The sequence below is a fragment of the Miscanthus floridulus genome, chromosome 18 (assembly GCF_019320115.1).
Source record: "Miscanthus floridulus cultivar M001 chromosome 18, ASM1932011v1, whole genome shotgun sequence".
Classification (NCBI taxonomy): domain Eukaryota; kingdom Viridiplantae; phylum Streptophyta; class Magnoliopsida; order Poales; family Poaceae; genus Miscanthus; species Miscanthus floridulus.
In genome coordinates, this window is record NC_089597.1 from 53964377 (window position 1) to 53982807 (window position 18431).

Sequence of the window (18431 nt, forward strand, 5' to 3'; positions counted from 1 at the left end):
GATTTAGGCCATAACAACACTTGATTTAGCAACCACTTGATTTAGCAATCCAGGTTGACAAGCATACAAGTTCACAGACAATTAGTTCATCACTAGGATGTTCCAGTATTGCAAATAAAAAAGGTTGGACCTCACCAACCACTAGGCTCTCACAAAAGTATGGCTACTACAAGTTTCCTCCATACAAAGTTGTAATTTTATTACAAAAGGTTGGACCACAGCAGCACAAGCATATCATAAGCCTCTATTCTCCAAAGACCAGCCTCCTAAGGCTAGAAGGTTCAGTAGCAGGAGGGTTGGCTGCAGCCTTTAGGATCTTTTTCTTGATGGGTGTCTTCTTCTTTTTGGGGGTGCCCTTCTTCTTCTTCTGAGTCTTCTTCTTCTTGGCTTGTGAGGGTCTAGCTTCTTTTGTGCGAGCTCTTTTCCTATATTGTAATTAGCGCACGTTACATATTTAGTGTAATGAAAAAAGAGACAAATATTCAGTGCACAAAAACATACCTTTTGGCCGCCTTGCTCCTTGGAGGAGCTCTCTCACCATCTTCTCCGACCTCTAGCATTTTGCAAGTTTTTTGAAAGTGGCCGAAATCTCCACATCTCGGACATTTGACCTTCTTTTTGTTTGCATTTTTCTCTAAACATCCTCTTTGCCTGACCACCTTTGGTCTTCCTGCTCCTCTTCCTAGCAAGGGTGGATACACTTTGAATCCTAGGTCTACAACTGGCCACTGAGACCTATCTGGGATAGGTTCAATTCTGTCCGCATAGGTTGCCTTAAACCTAGCAACTGAGTAGTATTCATGGACATAATCTTCAATTCTCAGCCCTCTGTTTGACAGAATCCATGCCAAAGCATGTTTGCATGGCTTCCCTGTCACTTGCCACTGTCTACAGGAGCAATTATGGTTCTGGAGGTCAACTGTTTCCCTCCTATGATTATGCCAGTCAACCAAGATGGTTACTTCAGCAACATCAACATCACAAACTGCTACCTTCACCACTTTAACATTATTGCTGATCAAGTTTAGGTCCTTAATCACATTAGGGAGTATTCCATCAGCCCACTGCATATCAACCATCTTCCTTTTGTATCTTGTCTCCATTATGAGTTCTCTGATTCTATCAACCAATTCATGCAATAGCAATCCTTTAAACTTCTTTATCTGTGCATTGAAGCTCTCTAAAACATTATTTGTCAAGTAGTCACACTTGCTGTTCTCTGAGAAGGCACTCCTTCGCCATATCCTATTGTGGTGCTGCTCAAGGTAATCAATGGTCCTTGGTTCAAACTCAAAAATTTTCTTCATATGCCACTACCACATACCAAATGTGTAGCTTTTAGCTACAGGGTACAAGTGTTCAGTGATCACATCACCAGAATATTTCTTCAAAAAGTTTTGATACAAGTGCCTCATGCACTCCTTGTTCTCAGCTTCTGGGAAAACAGCCCCCACTACAGTCTCCAATCCTTTGCATGCATCTATACATATAACCAGATTTGGCACATCTCCTATAGGCTTATGCAGCTGCTGCAGAAACCATTTCCAGTTGTCTTCAGTTTCTGACTCAAAAAAAGCATGAGCTATATGGTACAACCAATTGTGTCCATCCACACCAGTAGCTGAAGCTAACTGACCTTTATATTTACCATGCAAGTATGAAGCTTCTACACCAATGAAAGGTCTGCACCCGGCCAAAAATCCATCAACACATGGTCTAAGAGCGACAAATATCCTCCTAAACCTGTATTTGTCTTCAATCTTCTCCAAATCTATCTCCACTATGCTACCAGGAGAAACTTGCTTAATTTGAAAAGCCCAATTAAAAAGCAATTGAAAGCTCTCCTCATATTTCCCATGTATCTTGTCCATTGCTACCTTCATACCTAACCAGGCTTTGGAGTACTTTAGTTTGATGCCAAAGTCAGTCTCCAACTTGTCCCTACAGTCAGATGCACGCTTGGTTGGATTCTTCTTGAGCCAATCTGCCAACCTATCTGCACACCAACCTTGGGTGGCTGTCTTTCCTTCTTGGAATTTGGTGCTAGGATAGTCATGATCGAAAGGTAGTCTTTTGATCTACACAAACAAGAGCAGCATGCTGTCCATTATACAAATAAGAAATATGGTGTCAATTGCATAAATAAGAAATCATACACCAATACTACTGGCAGTTTTACCTCTATTGTCTTGTCGTCAAAAATCCTAGAAGCATGGATGCGCCAAGGACACCCCTCTGCTTTACACTTGGCAATAAACCTTGTTGGATTAGTTTGCAGATCAGCAAACACAAAGCCTTTCTTCACTGTGTAATGTCTTATTGCCTTTCTGAATGCAACAATATCAGGAAACCACACTCCCTTGACAATGTTGGGATTCTCTGGATCATGTATCACATGGACCTCGAGTGGATCTACATCATCAACCTCTGCCTCAAGAGGATCACCTCCTTGAGTAGGACCACCAATAGTTGCATCAGCATTGAAACATGGTGCTGGAGGAGTATGGTTAGTAGCCTGTGCATTATTAGTGTTCTGATGAGGAGGTACTGGCATGTACATTGACTCATCATCGATGCCCACATACTCCTCCTCGTTATCAAACATGTCTGGCTCTCTATCAGGCTCTATTTCAGTAATAGAAGGATGCTCTGCTCCTTCATCTGGCTCAGCAATAGGATTGGCAGTAGGGCTAACAGGAGTAGTAGGCTGCTCAACATGATTTGGATTATGGTTCTCATTCATATTTGGCTGTGAATCAAGAGGCAACACACACAGAGGCTCTAGGGCAGCAAATGCATCAACATCTGCGATTTTGAATGGCCAACTGTCTAGGGTCAACAATCGAACCCTAGCAGGAAAAAAATCGACAAAAAACACTAGGGTCAGCGCAGCGCAAATTCCTCTACCCACTTGCAACCATGCATGGATTGAAGACATAGAAGCAGAGGATCGAGATCCATACCTCTCCTCACTGGCATCCTCCGTCGGGTCAGCCATGGCCGCCGAACGCGCCCTCCGGCGGCGCCAGCACCTTGGCCCAGCCCCGGCTCCTTGGTGCCCGACAAGAGCTGGACTCCGCGGCACAGGACGATGGGGCGAGGGCGGCGACCGATGTCCTCTTTGCGGCGGCACAGGGCGATGGGGCGAGGTGGCGACCGGTCGTCGCGCGTGCTATACGGACCATGAAGGAGAAAAATCGCGAGATGGAGAAAAGGGATGGATCGGTCCACTGGCTAGATCGTAGAGGGTCTATCAGGATGGAGTCAGGGGCAGAAATTTCCATACTAAAATACGTATGGTACTCGTATGTCTGAGAATGGGCCCAAGCTGCTAGCATACATAGACAATGGTATGCTTCAGCGAAACATAGAGTTGCAATGGTATATTTCAGATTTCGTGAATTGTAATGGTACATCTCAAAGTTGGAAGAATTGCAATGGTACCAATCCAAATATCCCTAAATTTTAAGATGATTTCACACAACACTCTTGTACAACCAACTAATACAAATACATTGCTATTTTTATAATTTATTATTTATCTTTGTATTATAATATATTAATTTTTTGTTCTTGTCTAACAATAGAAATAATTATTAATTATCTTTGTGCCAACACGGATAAGATTTTATCCGGTTTGTAGTTTTGTCTAAGGGGATTTTTAATTCTCTAATCTGAAAATTACAGATTATGGCTCCATAAATTATAAGAAACTAAAGCCATAATTTTAGTATAAAATATGTGCAATAGCCATCGCCTGAAAGCATACCTGAATTTTAGCAAGTCCTATATTTTTTAACAAATTATAAGGGACATGTTTTCTACAATTCTACCTTTTCTTTGCATGATTATTTAATGTTTTTATTTATATACTATATACTATTGTATACAGGTTTCTCGGTGACTTGAAGTTAAACATGAGAAACAAAGTATTGATTGTTTCTACCACCAGCTTTGATTATGAGGGGTGTTATGGTCATATAGGACATAGATTTAGATTCCGTTTAGCATAGCTTTTGCTCCCATTTTTCGTGTCTCCTTGCAAGAAGCCGTGTCAACTGGCCATATGAAAATGGCTCCTTGCTAGGAGCCAGAGAAGTTGGAGCATTTTTTTTATACAGAGGAGCCAAAAAGGCAGAGAAATGTGGCTTCTTTCGGCTCTTGCTCACAAACCTAATACAAATGATTACAAAACTATCATTGGAGCTATTTTTACCAAATGTTTTACAAAACGACTTCATCTGCACTAGAGAAGATGCTATACATGAGGAGCCAGAGTCTTTTTAGGAGGAGCTGGAGCCCTACCAAATAGGATCTTATACTAGTTTTTAGGCAGAGGATGTCCTACGTCTATTGTATTGTGGTGATTGTATTACTTATGTGTCATACGTAAAAAAAAATATTAGGATTGTGTCTGATGTCTAGGCTACCGATCAAGTGCTCCCTACCCCTCCTTATGTAGTTCAGGGAGCAGGGTTAAAAAGAGAAGTATCCTGACCATTTTACAAATTGGTTTTGTGGTCGGTTATAACAAGGATCCCGGTAGATCTAGAATAGTAACGATGACTTGTCTTGTTTTCCAACTAGATGAAGAATGGAAAGGATCGGTTGATGGGTAGAGGTGGGTGAATAGCCTATTAAAAAATTTAAAAAGAACAACACTAACAAAACTTGTGAGACAATAAGATAGTCATAATAAGCATTAGTCAAGTTTAGTCTAATAAGAGCACCCCTACACAAAATTAGAGACAAAGCTAAGAACTAACATGGAAACTAGAGAGCCCCTACACCTAGGGCGACTAGCATGACAAATTTAGGACCATGCATAGTTAATCCTCACCTAATGACACTAGATAATCGTATTATCCAAAGAACTCCTCTCTTTATAGTATGACTATCTATCCTAAACTTGGCCAAACTCTTCTCTACACACCTTAGGTCAATGAAAACAAACGCACTATGCATATCCCTTTGCCTTGTGAAGTTGCCTCCAATTCCATCCATCTTCATCATCATCTCACTTGTTGAGCACTTCACCTCCATGGTCCTTGCCACCTCCTCTCATGGAGCCATGTGTGGCTCAACCTCACCTTGTGGACTAACCTAGCTCATCATCTCAAGGAAAAGCATTAATCCACTAGGCGGTGACCACTGGCTCCCAACCCTACATCGCGGGTAAGGACCTCCTTCGTCTTGATGTCCTGAGTGATGTCCATAGCTTTTGACCTTCGCGTTGTCTCGTTGTCAGCGCTGAAGGAGTAGTTAGCGGCTTCTTGCCATGAAGAGGAGGCGACTCGCCTCTGGGGGTTCATCATAGCATAGGACCGCGAGCGGGCGGTGGTGGTAGGAATTCGGCAAGGGGCCAGTGTCACCCATGCCACCATGCAGCTGCGAGTCAGGATGGACCTCAGCCAGGTGGCACCTAGGTTTCTGGAGCACGTCGAGCAGACGAAGCGGGTGGAGCTTGTCAACGACTTTGCCGCCGCTTCGGCCACCATCGTGGCTGCCATGGATGTGGAGGGTATCATCCATGGCGATGATTAGGAGTTTTAGGATGTGTCTAGGGTCTTCAAAGAATTTTAAGTGAGGGTGTTCTCTTCGGCTCGAGTCCCTTGATTTTGTTTCCTTCGCGCACTGTCGTCTTGTCGTGATCGCCATCGATCTAACTGTTCGAATGCCATAGCTGCATGGCCCCGCCCTAGGATCAACATGTGAGGCTTGACCTAGTGTGACACCATTTTTGTGTCTAAGGTATCTGTAAGATAGGTTTGACGACATTGCACCTTTCTTCATTTTCCTTTCCTTACTTTCGCGTGGGCATGAAGCCCTGCCAGGATCGGGTTATGCGGATTCGACCTCGCATGGTCCTTTGTTGCACATGAGCTCATGGCGCATTGTGGTGCGGCCTTCATGAATAAGCTGCATTAGCTGGGTTGTGTCCACCGACAGAGAGTCATTTTCAGCGTGACGTGTTCCTTGCTAGTGGGATGCAATCGTTCGTCGCTTGGCTGCTTGGGTGTCGAGGTGTCCGCGTTATGGCAGTGCCGACCACAATGTCGCTACTCGAGGTCACACGCTAGGGGGTCAGACAACGACATATTTGCAATGAGTAATGTCGCTGCTCGTGGAGCGGCAGTCCTTGTAGGTGAAGCGTCAGTTGCCTGCATACGCCACCAGTTCCAAGCTTCCGACGTGTGATGATCCTTGTGTAAGGATTCTGCGTTACACGGGTGTTATTGTTGTGGTGAACATGTTTTGGGTTTTGTGTATGTATGGCATGTGGTCGGTGCATTCGCTTTGTCATTTCATCTTTTTCTTCTAGTTTGAGCTGGGAATGTATGCCATTCTCCTTAATCTGATGTGTGTGGGTGCATGTTTTAGCCTAGGGCTACAAAAGCAAGCGACATGATCGCATGGCAATACGTCGGGGAAAGGTCATAGATCCGGTGTGATGCGAGAAGAAAAATGAGCGGGCGGCTAGAGTTCTCTTTCCTTTCGGTCCTCCTTGAGCGAACGAGTTCCCCATTTCCTTTTAGACTCGTGCGTGGGTGCCTGGCCTTGCCTGAGAGCTAGCCCATGGGGCTTCTCTAGGGCGACCCTGGTGCGAGCGAGAAATCAAGGCTTGGGTCACTGGTTTGTCATGGTTTGAAGCGCGATTAGAAAGAACTCGAAATGAGGGAGTCATTGGGACGATGACAAGCAGTGCTACGCCATGGATCATGGGTATGTGACTATGTGAACTATCCCCACGAGCGAACCATGTTCGGTCGCTAGCGCGAGCCGAGTCGACTCGCTCAGGAGTTCAGGCATTACTGGGATAAAGTGTATGGACGTCATGCTATCTGGTTTGCTCTGTGGGTCGGCTCTAAGTTTTTTGGAACTATAGGTGAGCCTACTCGTGTTTGTGAACGTGCTTGGGTAGAGAGGCTAAAGTTAAGGTGGATGTGACTGACCGATGTACTGGAAGTTGTCGTGATCCTGGCTGTTGTCGCTCGGGGTGCGCTAAGCCCCCGAGTGCTTGTTCGTGGTGAAGCTATTGTGGTTCTCGGGCACTAGACTGGTGAAGGCACTTCTTTATTGCTTGGAGCGAATGTAGCTGACGCGGCTTGACCTCTAGGGCTGCCTTGGGCTGACCTTTGCCTGCTCAACGTCCTCGGCGGGCCCGTGAGCCCCCGGGGATGACTTCTTTGTATCCGTCCTGATGTGATTTCTAGCCATGAAGGCTCGTGCGTTCTGGTGCTTGAGCCCTCGTGGCATGACGACGTGTAACACCCTAAAATTTGAATTTTTGGAAATAGGGCTAAAAAGATTCAAGTAGGAATTTTTGTGCTCATAAAATATAGGAAAATACAATTTTTCATTTAATTAAAATTCATCATAAGGTTTAGCAACATGTTTGTGCATACATTCCCTTGCATTTGATGTATTTGATTGAGTGGTTTTGATTGAAAATTTAAAATGGTTAAAATTGTTTTTGCAAATAAAATTAAAAATGGCTTTAAAGAAAAAGAAAAGAAAGAAAAAGAGAATTTGAAAATAAAAGTATTTTTTTAAAAGTTGTAAAATTTATTTTTAGGAACTTACCCAAAATTGTTCATTTTTATTTGAACTGAAAAATGTATTTTAAACCGTGTTCAAATTTGATTTGGTTCATATTTGAATTGGATTTGAAAAGAAATTAGAAAAGAAAAAAAACAAATTTCCCTTCTCTTTTTTCCTTCCCCCACTTTTGGTTCACTTGGCTTGCTCCTTCCGCACCGGCCTAGCTTCCATGGGTCGCCCTGCTCCTCTCCCTCCGCTCGGCCCATCTCCTCTTCCTGTCCAGCACGCAGGCTCGCTTCTCGCTTCCTCCTTCGCATTTCCCCACGTGGGCCGAGTCGGCCCAAATGTTTTTTCCCGCACAGCCGGCAGGCCAGCCGCAGCAGCAAGTCGCGCAAGCGCGCACCCCTCTGTTTCTCTCTGTCTGACAAGCTGGCCCTGCCTCTTCTCTCACCGCTAGGAGGGACCTACCTGTCAGCTTCATCCCTCAGCTCGAGCTCGTAACCGGCACGGAGTTCTTCAGCCATGTCCGCCTCCGCCTCTGCTCGCTCTGCTGATTTGCGTGCGCTGCAAGCCTTCCCACCCCTTAAATAGTAGCCTCCTCCACCGTGTCGTCCCCCACCGAGGCCTAGGGTCACTAGCCACGCCGCCAGGAACCTTAGCGCCACCCTTTGATTTCCGCCGAGAAGAGCCGACGGTGCCGAGCCGATTAGACGCTAACGTCGCCGAGCCGATTAGACGCCGCTCCGCCACGGTAAGTATCTCGAAGAGCTTCGCATGAACTTCTTGAACTCGCATAACCCCTTCACGCCCTCTCCCTCGCTCTGAGTCACCCTACACCGCTACGCCATCACTCCACCGCCGCCATGGCACGTTGCTAGCTAGCTCTGCTCGCCAATAGTTGCAACCGATCGCCTAGTCGAGTTTGTCCTAGCCCCCTCTAGCTCTCGTGCCAAAACCCGAGTCCAATTTGGCTGTAGCGGTCTTCCCCAAATTCTCTGTCGAGGAATCGACAACACCGGTGAGAAATCCCGTCCGGTCTTACTGTTCTCGCCATTTGTTCCCCAAATCCCCTCTCTGATCTAATCTGGGCCCTCCAATCTAGATCTAACGGCTGATATAGCTTGATACCCCTTCGCCGGTTTCTTTTGCAAAAGAGCCCCTCGGTTTCATCAGAATAGAACCCGCGGTCCATTACGTATTGGATAGTTTATGCTTTCTTCTTTTAAAAGCGTAATTTGTTCGTTTGACTTCAAAATACGTTTTCACTTATTTACAGTTTTGCCACTATTTTCGTTGGGCCATAACTTCTCCGTTTTAACTCTGATTTGACTCGTTCAACTTGCGTTAGGTTCATAATTTCATAATCTACATGTTCATACTACTGTTAGATATGTTTTCAACTTTTAAGATTCATGATTAGATTTAATCTATTATTTTATTAAAGAAAATCTTATTTATTTCACATCTTCTACGTTTTAACTCCGTTTTAGCCCATTCAAGTTGTGTTAGATTCATAGCAACGAGATCTACGCATTAGTAACAGTGGTTACCATGTCACTATTTCTGGAATTTTATGGTTTAAATCATATCTTGAATAATAATTATGCAACTGGATTTTATAGATAAAATGTGATTTGTTTTACTTTAGTTTTATATTTTGAATCTAAATTTGACTTAAATTATATTATCTATAAAATATCTTATATTTGTTTTTATATAATTAAAACACATGAAGCTAACCATTTTATATTTTCTCCTATGAGCAAGTCTTTCGGTAGTTGTATCTTTTCAACCGTAGTTTCGATTAGTGTGCTTTTTCGCGTCTGTGTGTTCATAGCGAGACATAGATTCGTTTTACAAACTTTTCATCTTGATTTTGTGTTTGGTGTACTGTTCTGATTTAAATCTATTGTTTGCTTCATGTATGATTGTATGGATGCTTGAGTGGTGCTTTATGATTACGTCCAGTCGGTGAGATGTACGTGGTGATCAAGGAGAAGAAGAAGAAAAGTGTTGAAGATTAAAGCTTACCGAAGGATCGGTGTTTTAAGGCAAGTATAGCATGAGATCATCCTTGTTGTTCTATACACCTTTAATCAATTAATTCATACTGTATGTGTCTACCTTGACTACCACTAAGGATTTCCTAGTGCTTTGTTACCTTGTGCCTTGTTACCTATGGGGTATTGCATGGGTAGTATGATGCTAGTGCTCAACTAAAGCTATGATCTTGTAACTTGACTAATGGTATATGCAATAAACATTAAAAGATATTTTTAGCAACATAGAACAAGGGGGCTAGAGCATTGGGCTATTTTTATGGTGCTCTAGATTCCTCTCCCTAAGGACTTATCTGTAAGTGATCATCTGGGACTTACAGTACAGCTATGAGGGCTACATGGCTCTAGCTTTAGCTCAGTATGAGGATCTTTTCTAGCTTGTTAGTGGTTACCTTTATTGGCGTAAGAATGGATTGCCGAATAAGGTATAGGATAGCCTCTATCCCCTTATATATAGGCTGCGTGTTATTGTGCCATCGGGAAGGGAGGGTTCCTACATCTGTTTGCCGAGTGAATCTAATGATCCTAACTTGTTAGACAAACCTTTGAAAGGCTTCATAGTGAACCCTGCCGACCTTCCTTGGTAGTGGGTCAAGAGGCTGATCACCTCGAGCGAAAGGGTAAATCACGACTCATAGTGAAAGTGTACAACCTATGCAGAGTGTAAAACTAGTATATTAGCCATGCTCACGGTCATGAGCGGCCTTAGAACCCTTATGGAATAGATGATGAACACTAATGATATGGATGATGAAGATGCTCACTATTGGTTAATTGTTTATGCTATTCATTATTCACGTTTACTTGATCATGTGTTTATATAGGCTTGTGGATAAACTTATTGCTACTCAATTGCTAAAAGATGACTCATTAAAAGCTAATTGCAGTTAAACCAGTGTCAGCCTTTTGAGCCTCATGAACCCCATGTTATATTTGTTGAGTACGACATGTACTTACGCTTGTTTTACTTTTAAAATCTTTGGAAAATCCCGGATGGGTACTAGATTGCTAGAGTTTAGAGGAATTAGGCTTGTGATCAACCAGTCAGTTGTCCCTGTGGATCTAGAGTCTTCGCCTGAAGATCAGAGTTGTCTTTCTGCTGTCTATACTCTGAGGTTATATTCTTTGTACTAATACACTATGTATTTAAGCATTGTCTTTTGATATTACCCTTATTTGTAGCTATATGTGAGATTTGACTTCCTAGGCTCACATATGGTACGTATTTGGTTTTATTCTTAAAATCGGGTGCTACAAAGTTGTATCAGAGCAATACTGACTGTAGGACGCAAGCCTAGTAGAAACTGGTCATTCTAAGGTTTTAAAATGGCTATACAATCCTTGTTCTATAAATCTTGATATTTTCTTCTCTACTATATATTTATCTCCTCCTTGATGCTTAGTTTAAAGTCTTGGTTCTCATCTTTACTCCTTGGATTGATATGCTTTTAGAACTGTTCCTCATCACCTTCTTGCATAATCTGAAGATAAGTCTTAGGATTGTTACCCCTAATATAACAAGGACGATAATATCGCAAGTTGAGTCAATGATTGAGCTGTGCACCTTTATTGCTTGTTGAATTGTCATAATGCTTATGATTGTTTTGCATCTTTGTAATGATTGCAATGATCTTGTTGGGTGTTCCCACAATTTCATTTAGCTTATAGGCCTACGGTATAAGGATTAGTAAAATAAATAGTTGGGATATGTTTTTCTCTTGTTTCCTTTATCCTATCTTCTCGGAGCAGACTGCACTCTTCAGCTCATATCTCTAATCTTGGATGACCAAAAATCATGAGAAAATTCTGGATAATATTAGACTTCAATATGTTTTTCTGAGCATAAGAATCACCTTAATAGCTATTTTGGTTATAGAGATACGAAAATCACAAGGCAATGCATCTGTGCTGTTTAAAAGCTAGAACAGTTTCTCTTGTGCACTGTTTTCGACCAAGAAAACTGAGGAATTTGGAAAAGTGTTTTATAAGGAAGTTGTGGAGGATTTGATAAGCTTTCCAACAATATAAGCTACAACTTCATTGGATTAACGGAGTGAGAGATAAAGCTGTTTTACTGCACTGCTGTTTTTTCTACTCACGAGGAATTTTAGATTTCTTATTTTTGCCCATACACAAGAGTATCTTTAGGATGTCAGAACGTCTTGATACTAGTTAGCTTGTCTGGAAGAAGGTGCAAGCTATACTTTGGTGTCCCCTAGTTTATCTTTTCTTAAGGGGGTAGCCAAGTTGAAGAATTTATAAGATGAAGAATCATACATTCTAGTTTGCGCAGCGGAAGCGTGGTGGTACCCAAAGATGTGAGAGAAACTCAGAGTCTCAATGAGGTTTGATTAAAGGTTCAATGAAGGTTTATCCAATATCATCAAGATTTTAGTAGAGCTACCGGAGAAGTTTTCAAGTTAGTTTGGATCAAGAGACCTCAGCTAAGTGTTTGAAGGAATCTAAGAAGAGGTTGAAGTAAAACATATGTATTAGCTTTGCCAGATCTAGACAAGTGCTTTATATCTGCTAGGATGCACCCTGTCAAGGTGTGGAATGTGTCCTTATATGAGAAGAAAAGTAGTGGCTTGTTCATTAAGTCAACTAAGGAAGCGTGAGTTAAACTACCTAACATGCATCTAGAGTTATCCATTATGGAGCATGGAAGTAACAACTTCTTGGACGTAAAAGTGACATATATGAGGATCATAAGAGTCTATAGGACATCTTCACTAAGTTGGTCTTGAGCTTGTGATGTCCTCATTGAAATGAAATTAGTTAAGATTTGGAGAAGTGCTATCATCTGGAGAAGTAAAAGTCACGACCGATGCCCTTAGCAACGGAGAATCATGCTAAGAAGGTTCAGGTGACACCAAGGACTAAGAATTTTATTCCAAGTTCGAGCAACTTGACTAGAATCAATAATGTTTTCAAGGTTGCTAGTAGAATTTCCTTCTGACCAAGAGATTCGTCAGGCTCCGTTGTGAGGTGAACATATGAAGAAAGAGGACTAATAAGTATGGACTAAAAAGGAAAGGTGGACTAGTGATTGGAGTTACTTGAGGAATGTTGGGAGTATCTTTCAGAATCTTAGAATTAGTTAGGCAAGTTACCTAGAGGAAGGTCAACATGTATGCAAAATAAAGTGGGATCCCTATCAAGACAATGGAACTGCACGAGGAAGTAAAGAAGAATTCAAAGACAGAGTATTCTATCTCCTAGTCGACATCTTCCGAATCTCGGAGACGAGATTCATCTTAAGGGGGTAGAATTGTAACACCCTAAAATTTGAATTTTTGGAAATAGGGCTAAAAAGATTTAAGTAGGAAATTTTGTGCTAATAAAATATAGGAAAATAATTTTTTTCATTTAATTAAAATTCATCATAAGGTTTAGCAACATGTTTGTGCATACATGCCCTTGTAATTGATGTATTTGATTGAGCGGTTTTGATTAAAAATTTAAAATGGATAAAATTATTTTTGCAAATGAAATTAAAAATGGCTTTGAAGAAAAAGAAAAGAAATAAAAAGAGAATTTGAAAATAAAAGTATTTTTTTAAAGTTGTAAATTTATTTTTGGGAACTTACCCAAAATTATTCATTTTTATTTGAACTAAAAAATGTATTTTAATCCATGTTCATATTTGATTTGGTTCATATTTGAATTGGATTTAAAAAGAAATTAGAAAAGGGAAAAAATGAATTTCCCTTCTCTTTTTTCCTTCCCCCACTTTTGGCCCACTCGGCTTGCTCCTTCCGCACTGGCCTAGCTTCCACGGGCTGCCCTGCTCCTCTCCCTCCTCTTTTGGTCCAGCACGCAGGCCTGCTTCCTCCTCCGCATTTCCCCGCGTGGGCCGAGTCGGCCCAAATGTTTTTTTCCCGCACAGCCGGTAGGCCAGTCGTAGCAGCAAGTCATGCAAGCGCGCGCCCCTCAATCTCTCTCTATCTGACAAGCTAGCCCTGCCTCTTCTCTCGCTGCTAGGAGGGACCTACCTGTCAGTTTCATCCCTCAGCCCGAGCTCGTAACCGGCACGAAGTTCTTCGGCCGTGTCCGTCTCTGCCTCTACTCGCTCCGCTGATTTGCATGCGCCACAAGCCATCCCGCCCCTTAAATAGCAGCCTTCGCCACCGTGCCATCCCCCACCGAGGCCTAGGACCAGCAGCTATGCCGCCAGGAACCTTAGCGCCGCCCTCCAATTTCTGCCGAGAAGAGCCGACATCATCGAGCCGATTAGACGCCGCTCCGCCATGGTTAGTATCTCGCAGAGCTTCGCGTGAACTTCTTGAACCCGCATAACCCCTTCATGCCCTCTCCCTCACTCTGAGTCACCTTGCACCGCTACGCCATCGCTCCACCGCTGCCATGGCACGCTGCTAGCTAGCTCTGCTCGCCAATAGTTGCAACAGATCGCCTAGTCAAGTTCGCCCTAGCCCCTCTAGCTCCCGTGCCAAAACCCAAGTCCAATTTGGCTATAGCGGTCTTCCCCAAATTCTCTGTCGAGGAATCAACAACACAGGCGAGAAATCCTGTCTGGTCTTACTGTTCCGGCCATTTGTTCCCCAAATCCCCTCTTTGATCTAATCCGGGCCCTCCAATCTAGATCTAACGGCTGATATAGCTTGATACCCCTTCGCCGGTTTCTTTTGCAAAAGAGCCCCTCGGTTTCATTAGAATAGAACCCACAATCCATTACATATTGGATAGTTTATGCTTTCTTCTTTTAAAAGCGTAATTTGTTCGGTTGACTTCAAAATATGTTTTCACTTATTTACAGTTTTGCCACTATTTTCGTTGGACCATAACTTCTCCGTTTTTACTCCAATTTGACCCATTCAACTTGCGTTAGGTTCGTAATTTCATAATCTACATGTTCATACTACTGTTAGATATGTTTTCAACTTTAAAGATTCGTGATTGATTTAATCTATTATTTTATTAAAGGAAATCTTATTTATGTCATATCTTCTACGTTTTAACTCCGTTTTAGCCCATTCAAGTTGCGCTAGATTCATAGCAACGAGATCTACGCATTAGTAACAATGGTTACCATGTCACTATTTCTAGAATTTCATGGTTTAAATCATATCTTGAATAATAATTATGCAACTGGATTTTATAGATAAAATGTGATTTGTTTTACTTTAGTTTTATAATTCGAATATAAATTTGACTTAAATTATATTATATATAAAATATCTTATATTTGTTTTTATATAATTAAAGCATAGGAAGCTAACCATTTTATATTTTCTCCTATGAGCAAGTCTTTCGGTAGTTGTATCTTTTCAACCATAGTTTCGATTAGTGTGCTTTTTCGCGTCTGTGTGTTCGTAGCGAGACATAGATTCGTTTTACAAACTTTTCATCTTGATTTTATGTTTAGTGTACTGTTCTGATTTAAATCTATTGTTTGCTTCATGTATGATTGTGTGGATGCTTGAGTGGTGCTTTATGATTATGTCCAGCCGAGTGAACCTAATAACCCTAACTTGTTAGACGAACCTTTGAAAGGCTTCATAGTGAACCCTGCTGACCTTCCTTGGTAGTGGGTCAAGAGGCTGATCACCTTGGGTGAAAGCGTAAATCACGACTCACAATGAAAGTGTACAACCTCTGTAGAGTGTAAAACGGGTATATCAGCCATGCTCACGGTCACGAGCGGCCTTAGAACCCTTACGGAATAGATGATGAACACTAATGATATGGATGATGAAGATGCTCACTAATGGTTAATTGTTTATGTATTTATTATTCATGTTTACCTGATCATGTGTTTATATGGGCTTGTGGATAAATTTGTTGCTACTCAATTACTAAAAGATGACTCATTAAAAGCTAATTGCAGTTAAACCAGTGTCAGCTTTTTGAGCCTCATGAACTCCATGTTATATTTATTGAGTATGACATGTACTTACGCTTGTTTTACTTTTTAAATCTTTGAAAAAATCCCGGATGGGTACCAGATTGCTAGAGTTTGGAGGAATTAGGCTTGTGATCAACCAGTCAGTTGTCTTCGCCTGAATATCAGAGTTGTCTTTCTGCTGTCTAGACTCTGAGGTTATATTCTTTGTACTAATACGCTATGTATTTAAGCATTGTCTTTTGATATTACCCTTATTTGTAGCTATATGTGAGATTTGTCTTCCCGGGCTCACATATGGTGCGTATCTAGTTTTGTTCTTAAAATCGGGTGCTACACAACATCGTGGTCGTCATGTCTCCACTTCTAGGTGTGGGTAGCCACCTGATCACCAACGATGATACCACGGGGCGACGGGTGATTTTGTTGCTCGTGTATGCCCTGACATGCTACATTCCACTAGTGGTGGAGACACCGCTCAGGGCATGGCTCTACCTTCGGACCTAGGCTTCCCACGCTGTTGGCCTAGGTAGGGTAGAAGCTAGTGATGGGCATTGACCCATCGGTGTTGATGACCTTGCGGTTCCCCAAAAGGATGTGGCCTTTTGGTGCCATTCCCTGGGTGAGTTCGCCATGAGCCGTGGGCCCTTGGCTTCCTAGGTGGAAGGCCTAGCCATGGCTGGTGATGAGAGAGGCTACTAGCCCCCCTATGTAGGTGAACTTTGGGATGCTACCTTTTGGTGGACTTAACTCATATTTTCACTCACCAACTTTACACAAAATTTATACAAACAAACACGAAAACTTAGTAAATTGGGTCTTACACTAACATTTCCATAAGTTTTGGTGAGTTGATCATTTTTAGGACATACACATGGAATACATAGGAAAACACATCAAAAGACGCAAACCAGAAGGGGTAAAGCAGAAATGCGCGAAGGAATAAAAGGAGAAAGCCCACCTATGCAAAAAAAACCTAGGCCGAGCACCGACGTGGGAGCGATCCAGGCCCAGCTAAGTGCCCATCATGTGAAGGTGGTGCTGAGGCAGGCCAGGCCTCGTGCAGCCACACTAGGGGTGTGGGCGCACCTCCCCCATCTCCTCTCAGCCCCACCTTGCATAGGTGGTGCAATCAATGCTCCTAGGGGTCGATTTGGGAGGTTTCAAAATTTATCTCCACTGAAACCAACCTGTAGTCACTATAAAGAGAGGGCTAGAGCTCCACATTTAACAACAACACACAAGGGAGCACAAGCAAAAGAAAGAGCAGGAGCATCACCACTCCATGGGCTTAGGCCCTAGCTAGCTCTTGAAAATTAGTAGGGAGAGATCTGAGGGAGGGTTCTGAGAAGAGCCGGGCTTGTCGATGTCTCCCTGCCTTGTACCTCTATGAACATGAGCTTTGTACCTCGATGCGTATCTTAGTAAGTGTTCATGATTCTTTGGTTATAAAAGTCTTTTGATTAGTTAATGTCGATAGAATATCATTGGCAGTCCTCCAAGGGGTATCACACAAAGGTAGATTGATCAGCAGAGATGTATGTAATCAAGAACAAGAAGGCAACAGAAACACATGAGTTAGACAGGTTTAGGCCATCAGTATGACGTAATACCGTACTCTTGTGGTCTGTTGGATTGTATTGGCTATCGTATGATATTGTGTGAGTTTGGAGGGGGTCCCTACCCGCCTTATATAGTCCAGAGGATAGGGTTATAAGTCGGTTAGATCTGAGAGATAACCAGAAAGTAATAACAGATTACAGGAATCATGGGATCATATGTATCCTAATAGATCTCATAGTATCTTCATGATATCCTCCCGGTGTCTTGCGGGAGGCGTCGAGCAATGTCGTGCCCCGCAAGGCTTCGTCTTGTGGGCTAGGCCACCCCTGGGGGCGTAGGCCATGTGGTCAGCCATGGGTATCCGGGGTCATATCCCCCATAGCTAGTCCCCGAGTGCCTTGTACCCATTTTGCAACGCCATCTTGGGCTTGTCCGAGCAGTCAAACTCATGGTACAACCACCGTGATGAGTTGCCGAGCAGTTGGGAGCAGTTGCCGAGCAGCGTGAACCATTGCTGAGCAGCATGAACCAACGCCGAGCAGTGTGAGCCATCGCCGAGCAGTGTAAACCATTGCCGAGCAGTGTATCCCAAGTATGGCTTGCCATAAGGGTGTAAGGAGCTCAAGTTTAGAATAAAATATTTCTTCGCAGTGGACCAAGTGTGCCCACTTAGAATCCAACCACGAAAAAGGGAGATAGTCTTCTTCAGCTTCAAGAGACATGGAGTCTTCTAGATTAAAGCAAACACACTTACCGCAAGGTGAAGTGTGCCCACTTAGTCCCCGAGCCTGACAGTAGATGATGTAGTCATGTGGTGCCAGGGTCCAAAGTAGAAGAATAGTAGAAGGCTAGCCGATCAGGCAGCTAGTCCTCGGGTGTAGCCCCGAAATAAGAAAAGCACATTCACCGATAGGTGAAGTGTGCCCACTTAGTCCTCGAGCCTAATAGTAGGTGACATAGTCACATGGTGCCAGGGTCAGAAACAACAGTCATCAGAAGAAACTCCCCAATGCGGTGAGGATCCAAGTCGTATTACTAACATAGTCTCCGAGCCACAAGTGGAAATTTTGAAAAAAAACAAATCGTGGAGAAAATACCTAAGTAATGGTTGTACAGTAGTAATTACTGAGCCATAACGGTTGGCGGAGAAGTTGGCAAATATTCGGTGAGTAGTAATAATTTGCGAAGATAAATGGGCGATACGAGCCACAGTCGCACGAAAGCCCAGGTAACGGGCCACCACACTGGTGTGGAGAATTCAGAGAGGCACAAATCATGGGAGCAGTTTCCCAAAAACCCTCAAATGCGAAAAGGTGGGGGAAGTGCTTTATAACTGCGCCGCCGCACCCCGTGCTCCCACCTTTGCCACTTTGCCATTTTATCTTCCTCCTCAGCCCTTGCAC

The 18431-nt window shown here is 42.9% G+C and overlaps 1 pseudogene; it reads right to left on the bottom strand.

Moving 5' to 3' along the window:
• Positions 1–244: 244 nt before the first annotated feature.
• LOC136523856 (uncharacterized) lies at positions 245–8066 on the bottom strand (annotated as a pseudogene).
• Between the last annotated feature and the right edge of the window lie 10365 nt (positions 8067–18431).